The sequence below is a fragment of the Puma concolor genome, chromosome D2, assembly GCF_028749965.1.
Source record: "Puma concolor isolate L17-30 chromosome D2, mPumCon1.1.hap2, whole genome shotgun sequence".
In the NCBI taxonomy this organism is placed as follows: Eukaryota; Metazoa; Chordata; class Mammalia; order Carnivora; family Felidae; genus Puma; species Puma concolor.
The window spans coordinates 19,071,456-19,082,551 of record NC_141677.1 but is presented as its reverse complement, the minus strand read 5'-3'; positions in this window follow the sequence as shown (position 1 = coordinate 19,082,551).

Sequence of the window (11,096 nt, the reverse complement as noted above, 5' to 3'; positions counted from 1 at the left end):
TCTTTCCCCCCTGCATGCCCAGCCTCCATCAACATCCCCACCAACAGGGCTCAGTTGTTAGAGCTGCCAGCTTTTGAATCTCACCATTCTCATAGGTATGTGTAATCTGAACTTTTTTTTTAAGTTTATTTATTTTGAGAGCGAAAGAGAGCAAGCATGAGTGGGGGAGGGGCAGAGAGCGAGGGCGAGAGAGAATCCCAAGCAGACCCTGCACTGTTGATGCGGGGCTCAAACTCACAGACCAGGAGATCATGACCTGAGCTGAAATCAAGAGTCACACGCTTAGCTGACTTAGCCACCCAGGAGCCCCTAGATAATCTGAACTTTTAACAAGCTCCCCCAGGTATGTCTCATGCTTTCTAAGACTGACAGTGACTCTCCAGAGGTATGTCCACTGCCTGAGAAGTTGGGGGTGGCCATATTGCAGAAGGAGATAGAACTTCAGAAAAGCACCCCCAGGATCTCTGGGATGTCAGCTGAGGCCCCAAGTACCCAGAAAGAACTGACGGGTCTGCACTCAGCGTTCCTGCACAGGATTAACAACCACTGAGTAATGCATCAGCCTGGGAGTTTTAGAAGCTCCTAGAACCTACCAGAAGTTTTGTGAAGAATCCTCAGGTAATGGTGCGGTTTTGCTGTTTTTGATTGGTTTTGTTTTTGAAGGGGCCAGATTCAAGCCTCCAGATGTGTATTCCAAGTGCTCCAATCCCCCCAGTAGGCTGATTTTGGCTTGGGTCCCTGTTAGTCACTGCTGGTACACAGAGAAGCAATCATCCATGGCAGTAGCATCCTCGAGCGCCCTGAGCTTGCCAGGACCAGGATCTCTGGACCACCCCCAGGGCTCAATGACGCACAAGGCTCATGTCAACAGTCTCCAGCACTGATGAAGCGTCAGCCCTTGAGTTAACCCAGGGACGCCTGGTGGTCAGGCTACCCCCTGGGACACACCCCTCAGGGCCTCCTGCTTATCGTCACAGGCTTTCCTGCCACCAGGATTTGTTTTATGAACCTTGCTGAGCGTGCTGAGCGCCCAGCTTCCTCAGCGAGGACAGAGGAAGTTGAAGCAACTTCAAGTCAGCAGCCCCAGGATGTCTCGATGTTCACATCAACTGCTATCCCTGACAAAGGCCCTTTGTTGGGTGGATTTAGGAAACTGGGCATCTAGGGCAAGGTGGCTTCATTTCAAAATGAATCCCTGCAGCCCCAGCTTGCATCCGCTTTCTGCTGGGGATGTAGATCACCCCTGGGTACTCTGGAGAACAAGGTCAAACCAATCCCTCTCCTTTGGGTTCAACTTTCTTATTCTTGGGGACTCAGCACACCTGTATGGATTTGTAGGGTCACCTTTGCCACAAATCATCGCTCATCAGATCTAATCCAAGACAAAGCCTTAATGGGGAACGAGGTTTGAAGGAGAGCAACTAAACTACCCCTGCAGCACGGGGAAGAAGAAGCTTTTTCAAAGAATAGACTGCAAAATAGCATCGATAAGACTCATAGACCATCCCCAGATGTGAGCAGCAGAGTTGGAGGCTGGGCTCTGCCGAGGGTAGGGCATGCTTTGGTGAATTCATTACCTTGAATTCATCCTTCTGCCTTCTGCAAAGAATAATTGGGGCAGCCAAAATCCAACCAGGAGGTGTATACTCCTCTATAAAATGTGAGAGAACCTCTTAGGATCATGGCCATGGGGCTGTTGTTTTCATGACTTAGGTCAGCTGGATGCGAAAAGAGCAGGGCCTTTGTAACGCAATCATGAGGTAACTTCAAGGTTTGTCTTGCCCTCTCCTGCAAACCCACCAATGGGGCTGGCTCTTCCAGGGCCTGGGCAAAGGGGAAAGGCCATAGCTCATGTCTTCACCCGTGAACAAGGAGTTTGCTGATAATCTGAGTTCCATGACTGACCGTAGTTCAGTTATTAACACATCCTTTGTGAATCTCATTCAAAGTGAAAACTCAGGCCTGTTGTAGGCAGGAAGCCTGCAGAGAGAGCAAGGGCATGGTTTACTAGTCAGCTTGGGAGGCCATAACAAAGAACCATAGACTGAGTGGCTTAAATAATGGAAATCTATTGTTTCATGGTTCTGGAAGCTGGAAGTCCACAATCAAGGTGCTGGCAGGGTTGGTTCTTTCTGAGGCCTCTCTCCTTGGCTTGTGGTCAGCTGCTGTCCCTGGTCTTCCCTTAATCTAATGCCTTTTTATCAGCATACCAGGTTGGATTAGAGCCCACCCTAATGGACCCATTTTAACTCCACTGCCTCTTTAAAGACCCTATCCCCATCGATCTATGTGTCTACTTTTATGCCAGTACAATACTGTTTTGATGACTACAGCTTTGTGACCGTGATGCCTCCAGCTTTGTTTCTCCTTTTCAAGATTGCTTTGGCTATTCGGGGCCTTTTGTGGTTCCATACAAATTTTAGGATTGTTTGTTCTAGCTCCGTAAAAAATGCTGGTGGTATGTCGACAGGGGTTTCATTAAATGTTGCAGATTGCTTTGGGTAGTATAGACATTTTAGCAATGTTTGTTTTTCCAATCCATGAGCATGGGATGTCTTTCCATTTCTTTACATTGCCTTCAATTTCTTTCATCAGTGTTTTATGGTTTTCAGAGTACAGATCTTTTACCTCCTTGGTTATGTTTATTCCCAGATATTTTATTGTTTTTGGTGCAATTATAAACGGGATTGTTTTCTTAATTTCTCTTTCTGCGGCTTCATTATTAGTGATAGGAATGCAACAGATTTCTGTATGTTGATTTTGTATCCTGTGACTTTAATGAACTCATTAATCAGCTCTAGTAGTTTTTTGGTGGAGATGTTAGGGTTTTCTACAGACAGTATCAGGTCATCTGCAAATAGTGAAAGTTTTACTTCTTCCATACCAATTTAGATGCCTTTTATTTCTTTTCATCTTACATCAGCCATAGCAATATTTTTCTAGATATGTCTCCTGAGGCAAGGGAAATAAACGCAAAACTAAACTATTGGGACTACATCAAAATAAAAAGTTTCTGGGGCGCCTGGGTGGTGCAGTCGGTTAAGCGTCCGACTTCAGCCAGGTCACGATCTCGCGGTCCGTGAGTTCGAGCCCCGCGTCGGGCTCTGGGCTGATGGCTCAGAGCCTGGAGCCTGTTTCCGATTCTGTGTCTCCCTCTCTCTCTGCCCCTCGCCCGTTCATGCTCTGTCTCTCTCTGTCCCAAAAATAAATAAACGTTGAAAAAATAAATAAATAAATAAATAAAAAGTTTCTGCATAGCAAAGAAAACAATCAACAAAACTAAAAGGCAACCCATGGAAAGGGAAGAGATATTTGCAAATGACATACCTAATAAAGCATTAGTATCAAAAATATATAAAGAACGGATACAACTCAACATCCAAAAAACAGAATGCAATTCAAAAATGGGCAGAAGACATGAACAGACATTTCTCCAAAGAAGACATACAGATGGTCAACAGACACATAATGTGCTCGACATCACTCATCGTGAGGGAAAGGCAAATCAAAACTTATAGAAGTGAGATATAACCTCACACCTGTCAGAATGGCTAAAATCAAAAATACAAGAACAGCGAGTATTGGCAAGGAATGCAAACCGGTGCGGCTGCTGTGAACAACAGCATGGAGGTTCCTCAAAAAGTTAGAACTTCCTTATGATCCAGTAGTTGCACTACTGAGTATATGCCCCCCAAAAACAGAATCACTAATTCAAAAACGATACATGCACCCTTGTGTTTATTGCAGTATAATTTACAATAGCCAAATTATGGAAGCAGCCCAAGTGTCCACTGATAGACAAATGGATAAAGAAGATGTGTATACACAAAGGAATATTATTCCGCCACAGAAAAAGAATGAAATCTTGCTACTTGCAACAATAAGGAAGGAGAAAAATAAGTTAGAGAAAGACAAATACCGTATGATTTCACTCATAGGTGGAATTTAAGAAACAAAACAAATGAGCAAAAGGGAAAAAAAGAGAGAGATCACCAAGAAACAGACTCTTAGATATAGAGAACAAATTGATGGTCACCAGAGGGGAGGTGGGTGGGAGGGGTTGGGTGAAGTAGGTGAGGGGATAAGAGGGCCCTTATCATGATGAGCACAGTCATGTATAGAATTGTTGAATCACTATATTGTACACCTGAAACTAATAGAACACTGTATGGTCAGTGTTCTGGAATTAAATTTAAAAATTTAAGTAAGGGGCGCCTGGGTGGCTCAGTCGGTTAGGCGTCCGACTTCAGCTCAGGTCATGCTCTCACAGTTCATGAGTTTGAGCCCTGCATCGGGCTCTGTGCTGACAGCTCAGAGCCTGGAGCCTGCTTCAGATTCTGTGTCTCCTTCTCTCTCTGCCCCTTCCCTACTCACACTCTGTCTCTTTCTCTTTCTCTCGAAAATAAATAAACATTAAAAAATTTTTTTTAATTTAATTAAAAAAAAAGCTTTAAAAAAGATCTTATCTCCAAATACAGCCATCTTCTGAGGTGCTGGGGTTAGGACCTCAGCATATGGGTTCAGGGAGTGGGGGAGCTGCAACGTGACCAACAACACCTGCCAGGCCTTCTCTCTTCTCTCCAGTGTTCCTACCCCCTGACCTCTCCCTAGTTTTGACCTCTCCAGAGCTGAAGCTGGGGATAAAGGAGAGACAGAGCCTTAGCAGGGGGAGAAGGATTCTGTCTGTCTGGATGTGGAGCCCTGTGGCCACGACAGATATAAAAACCAGGCTTTCTCTTGGGAATGTCTTTTTGGGTCCTCTGGGGACCCAGTCCTGAGATGTCTGAGGACCTCTCACCTCCACTTCTCTGGACGAGGGTGATACACTGCCCAGTTGGCCACGACAACTCCCTTCCAGTCCCTGGTTTTTGGAGGTTCATCTTCACAGACAGAGGCATTTTATTCTGGGGTATCAAGGGCAAAGAAGCCCAGGGCCTGGTCTCTCAGGTGAGAGACCCCTTCCGTTGCACCCCTTGTCAGGACTAGCAACTTCCCACCTGCAGTCCTGGTCTCACCTCCTCCAGCCAGTTCGGCTAAGTGTCCCCCCTACATTCTCAGGTCGTTGTCAGACCTGGATCCCCTGGCCTGTGCCCAAATGTATCTACTCAAAGCCCCTCTCCCTAAACTGGGGGTGAGGGGGCACCCCCCTACTCTTTCCCCACAGGAGGGGAAGGACTCACTGTATGCCCACAACGTAAGTTCTGTCTTTTGGACCCCTCACCTCTCTCCAACCTCTTTTATAGGTAGCAAGACGCCATGTGCAGAGGCCTCCTTTGAAAGCCCTGCTGGGTGGGCTGGCTCCCATCTTTGGAATGTGAGCGTCCTGGCCACAGGAGAAACTGAGGCAGAGTCCAGTCTTAACGCTGCTTTGCAAAGTATAACACTAATTGGGGTGGCAGTTGGGTGGTTATGGAAAAGAAAGGAAGAGGAACATCCACCATCAGCTAAAAGTAGAATGAGCAGCTGGCAGGCCAGAGGCAGGGCTCTACATCCAAGCAAGCGAACCCCTGGGGGCTTAGGGCTTCGTAGTCTAAATAACTTGCTTCCAATAGGCAGTTAAACTGAGTTGTGCTTTTCTATGACATGTGCTCACCCTATTCAAAGACAGATCGATAAGACAGCAAAACATAATGATACCATGAATATAAAAATATTTTTAAAAATATAACAATTTAGGTACAGTTCAAAGAAACACAGACAGGTCTGAAGGCAGGAGAGAGCAGGGTGGAGGGAGGCATAGGAAGACGGGGGCATCCCGGCCCCCGGGTCGGTGGGAGCTGGGTGCCCCTGTGCCCTGGTAAGGGTTCCACAGTCAGGAGTTGGGGATTTAGCCTAGGGGGTCAATGGTTGGATATTTATATCACCGACCTCAAAGGGCCATGCATCTTTTTTGACCTTGCCTTCAAAATACCAAATCTAAGTCTCACAAAGCCATGACGTTAAACGCTACTCAGTTTATGTAAACATTCCTGATGTTTGGAGCTAACGATCCCTTGTAGGCTTGTTTGTTCTATTATAGGGGACACGTCTGTATATCTTTTCTAGTGCCAGAAAAAAATATCTTAGACTCTTTTCCCTGCACCACGGCTCAGAGTTTCTGATTTCTTTTTTCTTTCCCTCTGAGGACAGAGGTACCACGGAACAGAAGTTCCGGGGAGCACATGCGCACATCGCTCACACCTGGGTGCCTGCCCCTGGACTTTCTCTTGGCCATCTTCTCTTTTCCCTTGACTCTGCGCCCTGTCCACCTCAAAGCTGCCTCTATGTGTAATGCACCTTGAGTTGTGTGCTTTTTCCTTTGGGGGGCTGAATTTGGATAAATTCAAGTTACTATGTCCTTAGTTGATGGCACAGTACGGCAGGCCGGCTGATACATGCAGACATCCATTTCTTCTGTGGGTCCCTTTATCTCTGCTCCTGGCCCCACCCTCCCATAACACAATCTCATATAATTACTGCATCCTCCCAGCCCTCCTCCCACACTTGATTTGTGTGTGTGTGTGTGTGTGTGTGTGTGTGTGTGTGTGTGACATCCATAAAAGGTATAGTATTGTTTTATATAATATTTGATTTACAGAACTCATGTACTGTATGCTTCATTCTCAAACTTCCTTCATTCAGCATCATGGTTTGGAGTCCAATCCATGTTGACAAGTGGAAATCTAATTCATTCCTTTTATCACCCCCAAGACAAGTTAGACCTGAGACGTCCTTGGACCACACTCTGGGGGAGCTGGTGTGCAGGGACCACAACATTTTGGTAGAGCCAATGAGAGAGAGGGAGGCACTCCAGGCAGAGAATGACAAAAACAAGTGATCGGCTGGTGGGGGGGCGGTCATAGCAGGGTACAGAGAAGAAGAAATGAGCTCAGATTGTAGCACGAGAGACCAAGATACCTATAAGAAAAAACTTCTTGGCATCAGGGTTTGTGACATTCTAGACTGTTGCTGAAAGCAGCTATGGAATTTTGTCTGAATGCATTTAAACACAGATCAATCTTTCCTGAAAGTAGGAGACTAATTAGATGACTTTCAAGTTTCTCTACATCCCATGATTTTCTGACTAATTTTCTTTTCTTTCTTTCTTTCTTTCTTTCTTTCTTTCTTTCTTTCTTTCTTTCTTTCCTTAATTTTCCATCGCAGACAGTGAGAGAAAAAATTCAATGGGTCCAGCGTGGAGGGACAAATTCTGTGAGTGAAATAGTAGGAGAAATAGAAAGCACCTAGGTCTCCTTTGGCTGTCTCTGGGAGCCCAGCAGAGCAGGGTCTCCCTTGCAGATGCCAGTGGGTGGGTTTCCAGAGTCTCAGGGTACTCACCACCCCATGTGTTTTGACAGTTTCTCTCTGTGTCATCTCTATGACACTGTCTGTGCTTCAGAACCTGCCACAGAGCATGTCCTCAATGCATGTGCACTGAATAAACCTTGGATGGACTCTGTCTCCCATCCCATTTTTAGAGCCTAGACGTATTATCAGCCAGTATTTTTTTTTTTTTTTTTTTTGCCTTTTGGTTATTCATTTACCTATTCATTCCTTCAACAAGGATTGACTGGGTCTGCCCAAGCTAGGAGCTGTGATAAGCCCAGTGGATAGGACAGGTGCCTGCTCTTAGATGATTTATATATTATAAAGAAGACAGGCAATTACATATACAAGTAAAATGTGGTCAGATGAGTAAAGTGACAGAGGGAATACACTGGCGTGCAGGGCACTAATCTGATGGAGGGGGTCAGGGAAAACATCTCAGCAAGGGTGACATCCAAGCTGAAATAAGGAATAATGATGAGCAGGTCAAACAAAAGGGGATTGAAGAGAAAGTATCCAGGCAGAGGGAACAACAAATGTGGAGGCTTGAAAAGAGCTGGGGGAAGGATCTAAATGAAGGTGGGAATTACTCCCAGCTCTTAGTGGCCATGGTGGCGAGTAACGTAAGAAGAGACCAAGGCCTGTCAGAAGCCTTGTCAAGCACTGGAGTTTATGAGGCCGACGAGAAGCTATTGCAAAGGTTTCAGCAGGAAAGTGACATCATGATCAGATACGTGTTCTTACTGTAGCAGGGAGAAGGATTGGAGAATGGCAAAAGCAGGAGACCATTAGGGAGCTGATCCAACAACCTGTTAAATCTGCGAATGTTTATGAAGGGTCTCGTGTATGCCAGGCTCTGTAGAGATACTGGAAATAAAATGGGGAGCAGAAAGCAAGTCTTGCTTTCGTGGAGCTTAAGGTCAAAAAGAGGGAATCAGAAAACCATCCCAAAAGAATAGGGCTCTTTGCAAACAAGCAACAAGGGAAACTGTCCTCCAAATGACAAGTAAGGGTGGTCTGTACCGAGGAAGTTACAGAAGGAGAAAGAGGAGTGGCGGGTCTACAGCATACGTGGATGTGGAAGGGGGAAGAGTGAAGAAAGAGACACCTAGCTCATGCACCTGGGGACAGAGGTGCCATTCTCAGTCAGAGGGGACCGCAGATCACAGGAGGAAGAGCCAGCTTCGGTGCTGGACACATTGGTGTAAGCCCCTGTGGACATCCAAAAGGAGCTGTCCCATTGGCAGGTAGATATGGTTCCAAAGTTCAGGTGTTGTGGGCTCACAGGCGGTCTTTATTTGAGTTCATTATGAGATCCTTAAAGGGGCGTTAAGCCCAAGGATATAAGGTTTTAGCAGCAAACACAGAAGTGGACCATTACGACCCAGTGTATTGGCTGAACAGTTGACTTGTTTTCATTCGAGTGTGGCAGAGACTGGTCAATGCTATTCCCTCTTAGTATTGCACAGTGAGGTAGGAGGTGGGGTTTCAAGATCGATGGGAAGCAACGTCAGCTCGTCTCTAAAAAAATTCCACATTGGTACCCATGACTGGTGGAGCTTGTATTTGTTCTTCTAGTATCCTCCACAATACCCAGAAACATGAAACCACTTCATCGCTACAGAAACAGACAATCTGGGGGGCGCCTGGGTGGCTCAGTCGGTTGAGTGTCCGACTTCAGCTCGGGTCATGATCTCACAGTTTGTGGGCTTGAGCCCCGCGTCAGGCTCTGTGCTGACAGCTCAGAGCCTGGAGCCTGCTTTAGATTCTGTGTCTCCCTCTCTCTCTCTCTCACTGCCCCTCCCCTGCTCATGCTCTGTCACTCAAAAATGAATAAACATAAAAAAAATTTTTTTTAAAAAGAAAAAAGAAACAGACAATTTGGAATAGAGTAATACAGGAAAATCTCACTCACCTGGACCCCAGGCTAGGCTCCCCAAGGAGCTTGGAATTTGCATTTGAATTGTCTATGAAAGAAAAGTTTTGCTAAAGACGTAGTAGGTCAAATTATACCACAAGGCTAAGGTTTACCTGATTAAAAGATTCGAGATTCTCTCTCTGCCCATCCATCATTCATGTGCACATGCACGTGCTCTCAATAAACTTAAAACTTTTTATGGGTTCTTCAGCTTCCTTCTCTGCATAGTTTATGGTTTTGTGGTCCAGTGGTTTGCCATTGAAAGGTTCTTCTCTGATCAGGCAGAGTGTAGATAGAGAAATACCTTTAGGAACAGCCCATATTGTCAAAATGAGTTACTGACTCCTTGGCCAATCAACATGCCCATTCCTCAGGCCATCCCTGTGTGCCATTTCACCATCCTATCTGCCTCACCATTCTGATTTAGTCATCTGTTCAATGTGCTTGACTTCAAGCCACCTGCTTTCCTTACTATTTTTTAAATTAGCACACTTTAATGTTTAGGGTAGGTTAAGTTCACAGAAAAATTCATCAGACAACAGAGTTCCCATATACTTCCTCAGCCTTGCCCCCTCCCTGCCAAGTTTCCTTTATTGTTAATGTGGTGCATTTGTGTGATGCATTTGTTATAACTGATGAACCAACATTGATACATTTTTAACAATCACTCTGCGTTTCGCATTCTCTGGGTTTCGTGGCGTCTGTACCACCTCCTAGGAGTGTCACAATGGAATTGTAAGACATCTAGTTGGTGTCCAGAGATTGGAATTGGTTAGTGTGGGAAAACCCCCATACTTTGGGGTCAGAAGCATTGTGAGTAGAGGGAAAAAAGAGTATCATGACGTGTATCCACCATTATAGTATCATACAAAGTTCTTTGCTGCCCTAAAGACCCTCTGTGCTCCACCAATCCATCCCTCTCCACTCCACCAGCCCCTGGCAACTATTGACCTTCTTACTGTCTCCATAGTTTTGCCTTTTCCAGAATGCGATATAGCTGGAATCATACAATATGAGTAAAGCCTTTTCAGGTTGGCTTCTTTCACTTAGTAAGATGAATTTCAGTTTCCTCCATGTCTTTTCATGGTTGATAAGCTCACTGATACCCCATTTCTTTTCAGGACCGAACAATATTCCCTTGTCTGTGTGCCAAAGTTTATTTCTCCATTCATCTACCAAAAGACATCTTGGGTGCTTCCCAGTTTTGGCAATTATGAATAAAAGTGCTCTATATATCTGTGTGCAGGCTTTTGTGTGGACCTAAGTCTTCAGCTCCTTTGGGTAGATACCAAGGAGGAGGACTGCTTGGATCATATAGTAAAAGTATATGCAGTTTTGTGAGAAACTACCGAAGTGTCTTCTGAAATGGCTGTATCATTTTTCATTCCTACCAGCAACGAATAAGAGTTCCTGTTCTCCACATCCTTGTTACCATTAGATGTTGTTGTTTTGGATTTCGGCCACTCTGATGGATGTGTGGTAGTATCTCATCATTGTTTTAATTTTCTTTTCCCCGATGACATATGATGGGTTGCATCTTTTCATATGCTGGTTTCCATCTGTATATCTTTAGTGAGATGTCTGTTCAGGTATTTTGTCCATGTTTAAATCAGGTTGTCTGTTTACTTATGTTGACTTTTAGGAGTTCTTTGGGTTTTTTTTTGTTTTTTTTTTTGGTTTTTTGCATATTTTGAATGCCAGATCTTTATCAGATGTGTGTTTTGCAAAGATTTTTTTTTCCCCAGTCTGTGGCTCAGCTTTTCATTCTCTTCATAGTGTTTCTCACAGAGAAGAAGTTTTTAATTTTAACAAACTTCAGCTACCAATTTTTTTCTCGTGGGTTGTACTTTTGGTTTTAAATTTAAAAAGTCAT